The sequence below is a fragment of the Scyliorhinus canicula genome, chromosome 2, assembly GCF_902713615.1.
Source record: "Scyliorhinus canicula chromosome 2, sScyCan1.1, whole genome shotgun sequence".
In the NCBI taxonomy this organism is placed as follows: domain Eukaryota; kingdom Metazoa; phylum Chordata; class Chondrichthyes; order Carcharhiniformes; family Scyliorhinidae; genus Scyliorhinus; species Scyliorhinus canicula.
Genome location: NC_052147.1, coordinates 60777883 through 60791835, shown reverse-complemented (window position 1 = coordinate 60791835; position 13953 = coordinate 60777883). Strand labels below are relative to the sequence as shown.

General features: G+C 44.5%; 1 long non-coding RNA gene across 1 annotated transcript in view; it reads left to right on the top strand.

Annotated features, from left to right (window-relative positions):
- The first annotated feature begins 2996 nt into the window (after positions 1–2996).
- The window catches only part of LOC119954422, a 99284-nt gene continuing 88327 nt past the window's right edge, over positions 2997–13953 (top strand). The window contains exon 1 of the long non-coding RNA XR_005458242.1: positions 2997–3095. This is a non-coding gene — a long non-coding RNA (uncharacterized LOC119954422). The remainder of the gene's footprint in view (positions 3096–13953) is intronic.

The window sequence follows — 13953 nt, the reverse complement described above, 5'->3', positions numbered from 1 at the left end:
TTCAGAACCTCTCAAATCTTGGCTGACGGGCAGGATTCTCAGTTTCTGAGACTAAGCGTTGACCCCAACACAGAATCCGTGGACTTTTACAACTGAAAAACTGGCATCACATCCAGACCGATTCTGCTACCGTTGAGGGGCTAGCACCAGTGCTGCGTGAAACCCCATCGATTCCAATGAAAAACGGTGCAGCATTCGCCGGGTCCGTGATTGACACTCGGGAGGCTGACAAGCTGCAGCCGCACATACACATTCTGTCACAATATACATCCAGGTATATGATGGTGCACAGACAGGCAGTGATTGACACACGGGATGACCAGTGAACACACAGAACACAGCAGCCAATCACCAGACAGGACACGGCCACTATAAAGCCAGAGGACACCAGTTTTCCCGCTCACTCGGGATCCAGCCTCTGAGACAGTCGGAGCTCGTGAGCAGCAACTAGAACAAACACCATGTGGTACTTAGATGGTCTGGTCAGGGTAGTCTCAGGTCTCCAGTCAAGTCAGCATAGCGTCAACCCACAGTTAAAGCATGTATGATAGTTAAGTGTTCAATAAAGTCAAGTTGCATTTCTTCAAGTGTTGGAAGCCTGTCTCTCTCACCACTGCAGTAAACGCAGTCCTCGCAGACCCAGCTTACCCAACACATCACATACCACTCCCCACACACACCATCCCAGCCAACAAGATGGCACTGGTTGTGCTGGAGCACGCCCATACAGCTGATGGGTCAGCTGGGGCCAGAGGGCATCAGGGTGGCGGGGGGGGGGGCGCTGGGGGACACCTATACGTCCCATGGCACTAAGTTCAAAGTGGACTGTTAGCAATGTGTGCAGCTAAATGGTTGCCTTACCGGCAGCGGCAATGGTGTTCCAATCCCGTCCACCTCGACCCCACAGCCCACCTCCAGGCCATCCCCCGCTACTCCCCCAGCCCTGGCAGAAGCCCCCTGGCCAGCGGGGCACACCTGTCAGCAAACTATGGTGATGTTGGACAGGTTCCGTACCCCCTCACTCTCCCTTAGCAGCCACCACGATTTCACGATTTTTTAAAACACAAGAGAATTGAGCCTCGGGGAACTCAGCCCATCGGAGACGGAGAATCACGGAGGCCCCAGAAAATACTGGATCAGGTCCGTTAATGATGTGCAAACGATGTACTGTACGTGCATTCCGGAACACAGTGAAGCCGCTGTTGAGGTGCTGGAGCATTGCGATTTGGCGGCAAATTGGCGCCTGCCACAATTTTGGCGTCAGAACCGATTCTCCGCCCAATCACCTTTCCTGATTTCGGCGTTGGCTAATGGAGAATCCTGCCCGTCGTCTTTTTTAAAACTCTGGATAAATACCATCTCATTTTGGGGCTTTAGTCGGTTAAAGACCATTTAACCTGTGTAGGAGTTCCAATTCATTTATGGTGACATAATTGATTATATTTGTGTTTATTATTTGGAGAGGGCACTTTGCTCAAATCTTGCCTTAAGCTTATTCAATTTTTATTTACATATACAAGCAATACTGCAGACATTTAACATAAAATAAGAAAATATCAGTTCCAGAGAAAGGCCAATTCCAATCTGCTCATTAAAGAATCCATAGAATACCTACAGTGAAGAGATCTCGCCTGCTCTCCAGATGACAGCAGAGACCCTTGTCACCTCAATAAGATTCTGCCCTCTGTCTCAGCTGAGATCAGTAAAGACTGGCGATCAAAACCAGAGCTTTTATACTCTGTATGGGTTTGTTCCATATCACATTGCAATAAAGCAGCAAGACCAACAATTTAAAATTATTTTGTAAATGTTCAATTCAGCCTTTTACCTTTTGTCAATTTCAATTTAATTGGACTAGAATCTGGAATCACGGAACATCAAGATCCTCTTCAATCCAAAGATGTGCAAGTTAGTTGGACTGGCCAGACTGACAAAATGGCTCCTAAGTGTCCAAAGATGTGGAGGTTAGGTGGGGTTACGGGATTACAGGGTTATGACGGGGCAGTGGGCCTTTCAGTGCTCTTTCAGAGGGTTTTTGCAGACTCGAAGGCCATTCACGGGCCTATATTGGGCTGGAGGTGAGAGGGTTGTCCGGGGTACCCACCCGCCACCCAGCCACCTGATTAAATGCCCCCACCACCAAATCTGCCAGAAGAGAGGGCACAAATTCCGCCAAGTAGACAAAACTCTGAGACCACAGAGTAGACAGAGGGGTAAATCAACCAGGGATTCAACTTGCAATTGCTGTCTGATGACCGCTGCTGAAAAAAGTTCATGTGTCATGAATGTCACAGCGAAAATGATTGAATTTGGTTATAATGTCCTCAAAAGTCAGACATCTTGGGCGCAATCTACCCGAATGGGAACAAAGTCCTCTAACACGCAATTATCTGGGTGTTTCCCGGCGCTTGGAATGCCGAGAAACACCAAGCTATTGAACGGACAATCAGGTAGATTGGAGGCCTTAACGAGAACGCACTGCCGAAGTTACACTTAGTGCCGTTTCCTGCACTGAGGTGCTCCACTCTCCGGAACCCCTCAGTGCAGGATAAGATCAGGGCACCATTTTTAAATGGCATCTTGACCTCTCGACCCCCGACATGACTCCCGAACAGACCCCAAGCCCCAACTCACCGATAAGGGGGTCATTAAGCCTCCCCATCCCCGCATCCCCTTGCACCCGCACAGGGTACCCCAGGGCCCGATCCACAGGACAGGGAAAATGCCAATCTGGCACTTTGGCAGTGCCATCTTAGAAGCATGGCAGTTCCCATGCCAGCTGGCAGTGCCACCCAGGCACCTTAGCAGTGTCATGCAGGCATCAAGATGGCAATGCCGGGGTGCCAGACTGGCAATGCCAGGGTGCCAGTATTTAAACGAGCTGTACGGCTCATTAAAATATTCAGATCGGGATCTTGCCCAGCGAGGGAGAGATCCAGATTGCGACGGGCGGTGCAAGTCGGGTGACTCACGATCGGTCCGGCTCCGGGCACGGAGCCCGATTTGGAGCTCTCCCGCAATTCACCCATTGCTACCGGATCCTCACCCGGCACAATGCGGCCGTTGAATGGCACCCAAACTCCTGCGGTTCACAGGTAAGGATTGGCTAAACATCTTCAACCCTGTTTGCTCAGTTGTTCTCGCCAATCAGACCTTCACCTCTTTGTGGCAGCCACTTTTGACAATCCATCAGTTTTCCCAGCAGTGAGCGCTGCCCAACGTTCATTCCAGCACAGTTTCTCCCTGTGCCGTTTAATTGCAGAAACGCTGAACAGCCTTAACAAAAATATTGCTCACAGCTACTGCCTACCAATGACAATATTATTATCAATAATGGAGCAATGATAAAATGAATAATACATGCATCTTTAAAATTTAGAACAATTTTAAATGCATCATGTCAACTGTTCATATAATCCTTGAGTTTCTCAGCAATCTAATTCCATTTAAAGATCAGGAATTAATCAATGCAAATAACAAAGAAATAGTTACTTGTTTCTGGAAAATGAGAAAGCAAAATGCTGTGATGCATGAGTGTAGCGCACCATACACAAATATAAAGTCTCATATCAAATGCCTAAGACCAGAGACCCTCATATATTTCAATTATACGGAAATGGAATAAGCAGCCAATGTGAAATTTAGAAGGCTCAATCCACCTGTTCTGTAGTTTCTCCGTAAGCTTCTAACTTTAACATAGGGAATCTGGTGTTCCAGATAAATTGGATAATCTTGGTATTCAATACTTTAAAGGATTGTTCAGGAAGTGAGGATTGGATATCAGGAATGTAATATTACTGAGCACACATTCATTTTAATAATACTGACGCTTGCCTTCAATGCTGGAAGAGGCAGACCAAAAGAGGCATTCTGTCTTTTGTTTTATTAAGAAGATTTAGCTAACATTTATGTGCTAAAATAGTAAGTCACACTTAACACTTCTCGGAAGTTTTATTTATATTATTTTACCCGTTGAAGAAATAAACTAATTCACAGAACCTCGCTTTTATGTGAAAGGGAGTGGGGGTGGATTTAGGTTTTATTTTGTTTGCCTTCAGTCCTGAGGTTGTGTCATTTTGATTGAAAGCAATTATTGGACGTATACTTGGAGTTTGAACAACAGGACAACAAAGGCTGAGAATTTTCTCAGAACTGCTGCATCGCTCCTATTAACACCTGTAAATGGGGGTTACTCTGCAGCTACTGTGAAGTCGGAGCAGCTTCCATTATATTCCTATCCCTGATCCCTGAAGCATAGGAATGGGATTCACTCCCTCTATTGGCTTTGATGCAGAGGGAACACTGAATGGAGTCACATAGGAATAGCTAAAGAACAGAATGGGTAGTAATGCGGGTATTTGGCCAGGATATTTGCAACACTACAGCCACCAGTACCACTCCAGTGGAAAATAGACTGATTTCATCCATTCAAAAGCAGCACTAATTTTTATGGATGTCAATCCTGTTTTACTTTAAAGAATACAAATTTTCAATTTTAACTTATACTGAATGGTTTGATTTTTAAAATTGCGTGAATGAGATTTCCTTTGTAAATTCATTTCATTTTTTTTGTTTTAAATCTGTGAAACCAGCGACATTTAATGTCCAATAATATAACCATTTTATACTGTTCAACAAGGAGAGAGTGCATTAGAGTAGTTATCATCAGCAGAGATCATGGCCCTTTCTGCCAACCATACTTCAAGGACTCAGTCTGGTCCTGTGACCTCAGCAAATGTTATTTGCTAAGCAAGCCAAATCCCAGAGGGAAACTTGTCTTATTGATCATAGCTCTTTTATTAGTATTCTGAAAACAAGGGAAAAAAGTATGGATCTTAGCAGCATAGGTTTCCAGTAATACTTCACGCATTTTAAAACTGAAAGAATTTATGAACAAGAAGAAAAGAAAACTTAAGCACACAAGATCAAACAAAACCCAAAATATCCACTTGGTCAGAACTGACAAGTAAACACTTGCCAGGCAACATTCCTTTTCCAGTAATGTTACCAAAGACAAAAACTACTGTCAGTTTGGCAACGGTCTACCGCATGACTTCCCAATCGCTTCCACTCTGTTGTGGAAATCCAAGAAAATTCAGAAACAAGATTTATTTCTGAAAAATACTTTTTGGGTTTCTGGGTGGCTGCTTCGGTTTCACACCTTCTCTCAGCACAGAGGTGTTCTCATGATGTCTTCCCCACACAGCCAACACAACTCAACTCAACATTGCTCCTAAAATAACCCTTTTCACTTGCATTCTCAATTCTATTGCCCTAAGCACCTCTTTGAACTCACTATTTCCAGAAATATATAAATATTTCATGTTTTCCTATTGTCTCCAATTTCAGATCAAATAAAATTCAACAACCTTCCCTTATTTACTTATGAAACCTTTCTAAGTTGTAAAACGACCTTGCTCTCCTTTGAAATTTACGAGCTGAAAAGCTGAACCCCTATCTATCTCCAAAAGCAAATTTCTAACCCTAACATATTTACTTATAAATCTAATTTACCATGGGCTTATTAAGATATATGCATTTAGCATCTTAACCCCCTTTTAGTTTACAGCTCTCTCAGACAAGTTGTTTATATTAACCTTGCCCCAGCTTAATTAGATAATTTGCACACACATAATCACACAGATACACAGCCATCTTTATAGAATACCACAATATTCCCTAAAATATTTTTATAAATCCATCTTTAAAGGAGAGAAAGGAATCAGAGAAAACCGAACCTTAGAGTTCAATGAATGTTTTCCCAAACTGAATTTCCTAAATTACATAGAAGTCGTATGACCACAGAGGGCTAAACCCTCTGATGCATTGTGAGGACTAAGTAATGTAGTGTCATGGCAAGAAAGTATTTTCTCAATATATGTTTTGCTCAGAAAGAGTCATGTCTTTTCTTACCCCGAGAGTGTGCATTCTAATTCAAGCAGCAAGCTTTCATGAGTTTAAAATATAGAAAGTTATTTATTCCCAGACACTTACCCCAAATTAATGCTAAGTATCACACATGATCTCCCGCATGCACACATAAGCAAAGATTGGATACCGATTACAGTTGATTCAGTCTTTGAGTTATGATTTCCAGTGTCCCACATTTGAGACCTGTGGTTCATTGAAAGCACATAATGATTTAAAGTTGAAGGGAGGATCTTGTAAAGCAATGGATTTTCAGCAGGTTATGTGAGGTTTCTTGTAGTCGAATATATGGGAAGTTGGTTCTCAGGTGCACTTTCAAACTTCAACAGGTTAAGTACTTTGGCTGCTTGGTGGCTTGTGGCTAGTTTCAGAGTTTGGTCCGTAGACTGGCTTATGATGGTTAGTGTTCACTTTCTCTGCAGCTATTATCTTGTTGGTGTTCTTCTGCAGTCGACACTGGCCTCTTTGAGTCTTTGGATAAAACTCATTATCATAAGCTGGTTTCAATCACATGACCAATGTAAGCAATTTTCCAACCAGGATGGTTTGGAAGTCCAAAGCCATCACTACAAATTGGAGATCGATAATGGTCCTTCTCATTTAACGTATGGAGAATGGGTCTCATCAGCTTCTTTTTCTTGAATTGCAGACCTGCAGACATAGGCCAGGATTTTCGCTACCGGGTTGGGAACCCAGGGCTAGGCCATTTCCTGGCTCCGCATACCCGACCAGAGAGTAAGTGCCTCAGTAGTTAGAATTTTCATTCTGGGATGGAAGTATTCTCTGAGAGTCAGGCCGTGTAACTCTGGAACAAGTATGGAGACTGCTGGGTGCAGAGGAAAGCAGGGGGAAAGGCTGCCTCAGTGCTCAAACACTGTGCCCAAGATAAAAAAAACATAACACATCCTCCAGCCCTTATCCCTCACATTCCTCAGCCCGTGACATACGGCCCATGCTGCACCTGAGCAACCAATGTTTCCCCCCCCTCCCCATGGCCTCTCACAGCCTCCGTGCTACCTCATGTCTGCAACCCACACAAATGTCCTCCATGCCAGCCTATGCCCCTCTGCACACCCCATGGTCCTTTACAGTCCCTGTGCCAACATAGTACTATTTCATGCCATCACATGCCCCCTCACGCACTAAACTTATAGAACATAGAAAAAATACAGCACAGAACAGGCCCTTTCGGTCCACGATGTTGTGCCGAACTTTTGTCCTAGATGAAGAACAAATTAATCTACACCCCATCATTCTACCATAATCCATGTACGGCTATCCATCAATAGCCGCTTGAAGGTCCCTAATGTTTCCGACTCAACTACTTCCACAGGCAGTGCATTCCATGCCCCCACTACTCTCTGGGTAAAGAACCTACCTCTGACATCCCCCCTATATCTTCCACCATTCGCCTTAAATTTATGTCCCCTTGTAATAGTTTGTTCCACCTGGGGAAAAAGTCACTTACTGTCTACTCTATCTATTCCCCTGATCACCTTTTAAACCTCTATCAAGTCGCCCCTCATCCTTCTCTGTTCTAATGAGAAAAGGCCTAGCACTCTCAACCTTTCCTCATAAGACCTATTCTCCATTCCAGGCAACATCCTGGTAAATCTCCTTTCTACCTTTTCCAAAGCTTCCACATCCCTCCTAAAATGAGGTGACCAGAACTGCACACAGTACTCCAAATGTGGCCTTACCAAGGTTTTGTACAGCTTCATCATCACCTCATGGATCTTAAATTCAATCCCTCTGCTAATGAACGCTAACACACCATAGGCCTTCTTCACAGCTCTATCCACTTGAGTGACAACTTTCAAAGATCTATGAACATAGACCCCAAGATCTCTCTGCTCCTCCACATTGCCAAGAACTCTACCGTTAACCCTGTATTCCGCATTCATATTTGTCCTTCCAAAATGGACAACCTCACACTTTTCAGGGTTAAACTCCATCTGCCACTTCTCAGCCCAGCTCTGCATCCTATCTATGTCTCTTTGCAGCCAACAACAGCTCTCCTCACTATCCACAACTCCACCAATCTACGTATTGTCTGCAAATTTATTGACTCACCCTTCAACTCCCTCATCCAAGTCATTAATGAAAATCACAAACAGCAGAGGACCCAGAACTGATCTCTGTGGTACGCCACTGGTAACTGGGCTCCAGGCTGAATATTTGGCATCCACCACCACTCTCTGTCTTCTATCGGTTAGCCAGTTTGTTATCCAACTGGCCAAATTTCCCACTATCCCATGCCTCCTTACTTTCTGCATAAGCCTACCATGGGGAACCTTATCAAATGCCTTACTAAAATCCAAGTACACTACATCCTCTGCTTTACCTTCATCCATGTGCTTGGTCACCTCCTCAAAGAATTCAATAAGACTTGTGAGGCAAGACCTACCTCTCACAAATCCATGCTGACTATCCCTAATCAAGCAGTGCCTCTCCAGATGCTCAGAAATCCTATCCCTCAGTACGCTTTCCATTACATTGCCTACCACCAAAGTAAGATTAACTGGCCTGTAATTCCCAGGGTTATCCCTATTCCCTATTTTGAACAGGGGCTCAACATTCGCCATTCTCCAATCCCCTGGTACCAACCCTGTTGACAGTGAGGATGAAACGATCATTGCCAATGGATCTGCAATTTAATCTCTTTCTTCCCATAGAATCCTTGGATATATCCTGTCAGGCCCGGGGGACTTGTCTATCCTCAAGTTTTTCAAAATACACAACACATCTTCCTTCCTAACAAGTATCTCCTCGAGCTTACCAGTCTGTTTCACACTGCCCTCTCCAACAATATGGCTCCTCTCATTCGTAAATACTGAAGAAAAGTACTCGTTCAAGACCTCTCCTGTCTCTTCAGATTCAATACACAATCTCCCGCTACTGTCCTTGATCAGACCCACCCTCGCTCTAGTCATTCTCATATTTTTCACATGTGTGAAAGGCTTGGGGTTTTCCTTGATTCTACCCGCCAAAGATTTTTCATGCCCTCTCTTAGCTCTCCTAATTCCTTTTTTCAGTTCCCTCCTGGCTATCTTGTACCCCTCCAGCGCCCTATCTGAACCTTGTTTCCTCAGCCTTACTTAAGTATCCTTCTTCCTCTTAACAAGACATTCAACCTCTCTTGTCAACCATGGTTCCCTCACTCGAACATCTCTTCCCTGCCTGACAGGGACATACATATCAAGGATACGTAGTATCGGTTCCTTGAACAAGTTCCACATTTCAATTGTGTCCTTCCCTGACAGCCAATGTTCCCAACTTATACACTTCAGTTCTTGTCTGACAGCATTGTATTTACCCTTTCCCCAATTGTAAACCTTGCACTGTTGCACGCACCTATCCCTCTCCATTACTAAAGTGAAAGTCACAGAATTGTGGTCACTATCTCCAAAATACTCCCCCACTAACAAATCTATCACTTGCCCTGGTTCATTACCAGGTACCAAATCCAATATGGTCTCCCCTCTGGTCGGACAATCTACATACTGTGTTAGAAAAGCTTCCTGGGCACACTGCACAAACTCCACCCCATCCAAAATTTGTTATTGAAAAACTTGAATAAAAATTATTTAAAAAAAAAATATTCAAAAACTCTGCTTTTACTGCTTTTTGAGGAAACGAGTTCCAAAAACTCATCCTTTGAGAGAAAATAATTCTCCTCATCTCTGTCTTAAATGCGTGACCCCTTGTTTTTAAACAGTGACCCCTGTTCTAGATTCCCCCACAAGAGGAATCCTCCTCTCGATCCCTCAAGATCTTATATTTTTCAATCAAGTTGCCTCCTACTCTTCTAAACTCCGGTGGATACAAGCCTCGCCTGCCTAACCTTTCCTCATAAGACAATCCGTCCATCCCTGGTATTCATCTAGTAAGCCAGGTGTGTTAGTACGAGTTTCCACTCAATATTTGGGAAGTTGAAGTCACCATGACTACTACCCTGTGACTTCTGCACCTTTCCAAAATCTGTTTCCCAATCTGTTCCTCCACATCCCTGTTGCTATTGGGGGGCCTATAGAAAACTCCCAACAAGGTGACTGCTCCTTTCCTATTTCTGACTTCAACCCATACTACCTCAGTAGGCCGATCCTCCTCGAACTCCTTTCTGCAGGTGTTATTCTATCTCTAATTAACAATGCAACCCCCCCCCCCCCCCACCTCTTTTACCACCCTCTCCAATCTTATTGAAGCAACTATGACCAGGAACCCCCAACAACCATTTCTGCCCCTTTTCCATCCAAGTTTCTGTGATGGCCACCACATCGTAGTCCCAAGTACCGATCCATGCCTTAAGTTCACCCACCTTATTCCTGATGCTTCTTACGTTGCAGTATACACACTTCAACCCATCTTCGTGCCTGCAAGTACTCTCCTTTGTCAGTGTTACCTTCCCCACTGCCTTGCTATATGCTTTGACGTCCTGAACATCAGCTACCTTAGTTGCTGGAGTACAAATCCGGTTCCCATTCCCCTGTCAAATTAGTTTAAACCCTCCCGAAGAGGACTAGAAAACCTCCCTCCCAGGATACTGGTGCCCCTCTGGTTCAGATGCAACCCACCCTGCTTGTACAGGTCCCACCTCCTGCAGAATGTGCTCCAATTATCCAAATACCTGAAGCCCTCCCTCCTACACCATTCCTGCAACCATGTGTTCAACTGCACTCTCTCCCTATTCCTAGCCTCGCTGTCACGTGGCACCGGTAACAAACCAGAGATGACAACTCTGTCTGTCCTGGCTTTTATCTTCCAGCCTAACTCCCTAAACTCGTTTATTACATCCACACCTCTTTTCCTACCTACGTCGTTTGTACCAATGTGCACCACAACTTCTGGCTGCTCACCCTACCCCTTAAGGACCCTGAAGACATGATCCGAGACATCCCTGGCCCTGACACCCGGGAGGCAACATACCTTCCGGGAGTCTCGCTTGCGACCACAGAATCTCCTATCTATTCCCCTAACCATTGAGTCTGCTATCACTATTGCTTTTCTATTCTCCCCCCTTCCCTTCTGAGCCCCAGAGCCAGACTCAGTGCCAGAGACCTGGCCACTAGGGCCTTCCCCCGGTAGGTCATCCCTCCCAACAGCATCCAAAACGGTATACTTGTTTTGAAGGGGAACGGCCACGACGGATCCCTGCACTGTCTGCCTGTTCATTTTCTTTCCCCTGACTCTATTATCCAACTCACCCAGTATTCACCATGGACAGACCTGAGGAGCCCTGTTTGGATAAAATTATATATACCTCAAAGCATCTATTGCAGACTTTATTTTTATAAACTCTTATTCATGAGCCCATTTATTACATTTACATTCCTTCAACAATAAATTATGAGAACAAACATTTGATTCAAGTGCGGAATTCATTATAAAAACAAACATTGAAATTCATAGTCCTACTTCTAAGAGTCTATAACCACTTGGGGCTGTCAATCAAACTTTGTAATGGCAGGAACCCCACTGTGATAATTGAAGGTTGTTTAGTCAGTCTGCAGCAGTAATCCAGTTCTGGAAACTCTCATGTTCATGTCAACAGACAGAGTGAAATAGCAAGCGATGATTTTTAAAAATTCTCCAGACATTTATTACAAATGTTTAAATCCCCCGGGACCTAAAAGCCTACATCCTAGGATCCAGAAAGAGATAGATACAGATTTAGTGGATGTGCTAGTATGATTTTTCAAAATACTTTAAATCCAGGAATGGTTCAGTCAGATTGGAAGTTGGCAAATGTTACATCGCTTTTCAGGAAAGGAGGGAACAAGAAAAAGGGAATTGTAGGCCAGTTAGCCTAACATCAGCTGTTGGTGAAAATGCTGGAATCTACCATGCACTGAGAAAAGGATAGTATGATTAGAACTAGCCAACATGGTTTTACTGGAGGGAAATCCTGTTTGGCAAACCCGTTCGAGCTTTTTGTACATGTACCTTGTAGATAGATAGATAGAGAAATACAGCACAGAACAGGCCCTTCGGCCCACGATGTTGCGCCGAACTTTTGTCCTAGGTTAATCATAGAATTTTGGACAATTTGTCATGGCCAATCCACCCAACCTGCACATCTTTGGACTGTGGGAGGAAACCGGAGTACCCGGAGGAAACCCACGCAGTCACGGGGAGGATGTGCAGACTCCACACAGACAGTGACCCAAGTCGAAATCGAACTTGGGACCCTGGAGCTGTGAAGCAATTGTGCTATCCACAATGCTACCATGCTGCCCTTAAGAAGTTAACCTACACTCCCTTATTCTACCCTAATCCAAGTACCTATCCAATAGCCGCTTGAAGGTCCATAAATTTTCCGACTCAACTACTACCACAGGCAGTGCATTCCATGCCCCCACTACTCTCTGGGTAAAGAACCTACCTCTGACATCCCCTCTATATCTTCCACCATTTATCTTAAATTTATGTCCCCTTGTAATGGTGTGTTCCACCCGGGGAAAAAGTCTCTGACTGTCTACTCTATCTATTCCCCTGATCATCTTATAAACCTCTATCAAGTCGCCCCTCATCCTTCTCCGTTCTAATGAGAAAAGGCCTAACACCCTCAATCTTTCCTCGTATGACCTACTCTCCATTCCAGGCAACATCCTGGTAAATCTCCTTTGCACCTTTTCCAAAGCTTCCACATCCTTCCTAAAATGAGGTGACCAGAACTGCACACAGTACTCCAAATGTGGCCTGACCAAGGTTTTGTACAGCTGCATCATCACCTCACTGCTCTTAAATTCAATCCCTCTGCTAATGAACGCTAGCACACCATAGGCCTTCTTCACAGCTCTATCCACTTGAGTGGCAACTTTCAAAGAACAATGAACATAGACCCCAAGATCTCTCTGCTCCTCCACATTGCCAAGAACCCTACCATTAACCCTGTATTCCGCATTCAGATTTGTCCTTCCAAAATGGACAACCTCACACTTGTCAGGGTTAAACTCCATCTGCCACTTCTCAGCCCAGCTCTGCATTCTATCTATGTCTCTTTGAAGCCGACAACAGCCCTCCTCACTATCCACAACTCCACCAATCTTCGTATCATCTGCAAATTTACTGACCCACCCTTCAACTCCCTCATCCAAGTCGTTAATGAAAATCACAAACAGCAGAGGACCCAGAACTGATCCCTGCGGTACGCCACTGATAACTGGGCTCCAGGCTGAATATTTGCCATCCACCACAACTCTCTGTCTTCTATCGGTTAGCCAGTTTGTTATCCAACTGGCCAAATTTCCCACTATCCCATGCCTCCTTACTTTCTGCATAAGCCTACCATGGGGAACCTTATCAAATGCCTTACTAAAATCCATGTACACTACATCCACTGCTTTACCTTCATCCACATGCTTGGTCACCTCCTCAAAGAATTCAATAAGACTTGTAAGGCAAGACCTACCCCTCACAAATCCGTGCTGACTATCCCTAATCAAGCAATGCCTTTCCAGATGCTCAGAAATCCTATCCCTCAGTACCCTTTCCATTACTTTGCCTACCACCGAAGTAAGACTAACTGGCCTGTAATTCCCAGGGTTATCCCTATTCCCTTTTTTGAACAGGGGCACGACATTCGCCACTCTCCAATCCTCTGGTACCACCCCTGTTGACAGCGAGGACGAAAAGATCATTGCCAACGGCTCTGCAATTTCATTTCTTGCTTCCCAGAGAATCCTTGGATATATCCCGTCAGGCCCGGGGGACTTGTCTATCCTCAAGTTTTTCAAAACGCGCAACACATCTTCCTTCCTGACAAGTATCTCCTCAAGCTTATCAGTCTGCTTCACGCTGTCCTCTCCAACAATATGGCCCCTCTCATTTGTAAATACTGAAGAAAAATACTTGTTCAAGACCTCTCCTATCTCTTCAGACTCAATACACAATCTCCCGCTACTGTCCTTAATCGGACCTACTCTCACTCTAGTCATTCTCATATTTCTCACGTATGTGTAAAAGGCCTTGGGGTTTTCCTTGATCCTACCCGCCAAAGATTTTTCATGCCCTCTCTTAGCTCTC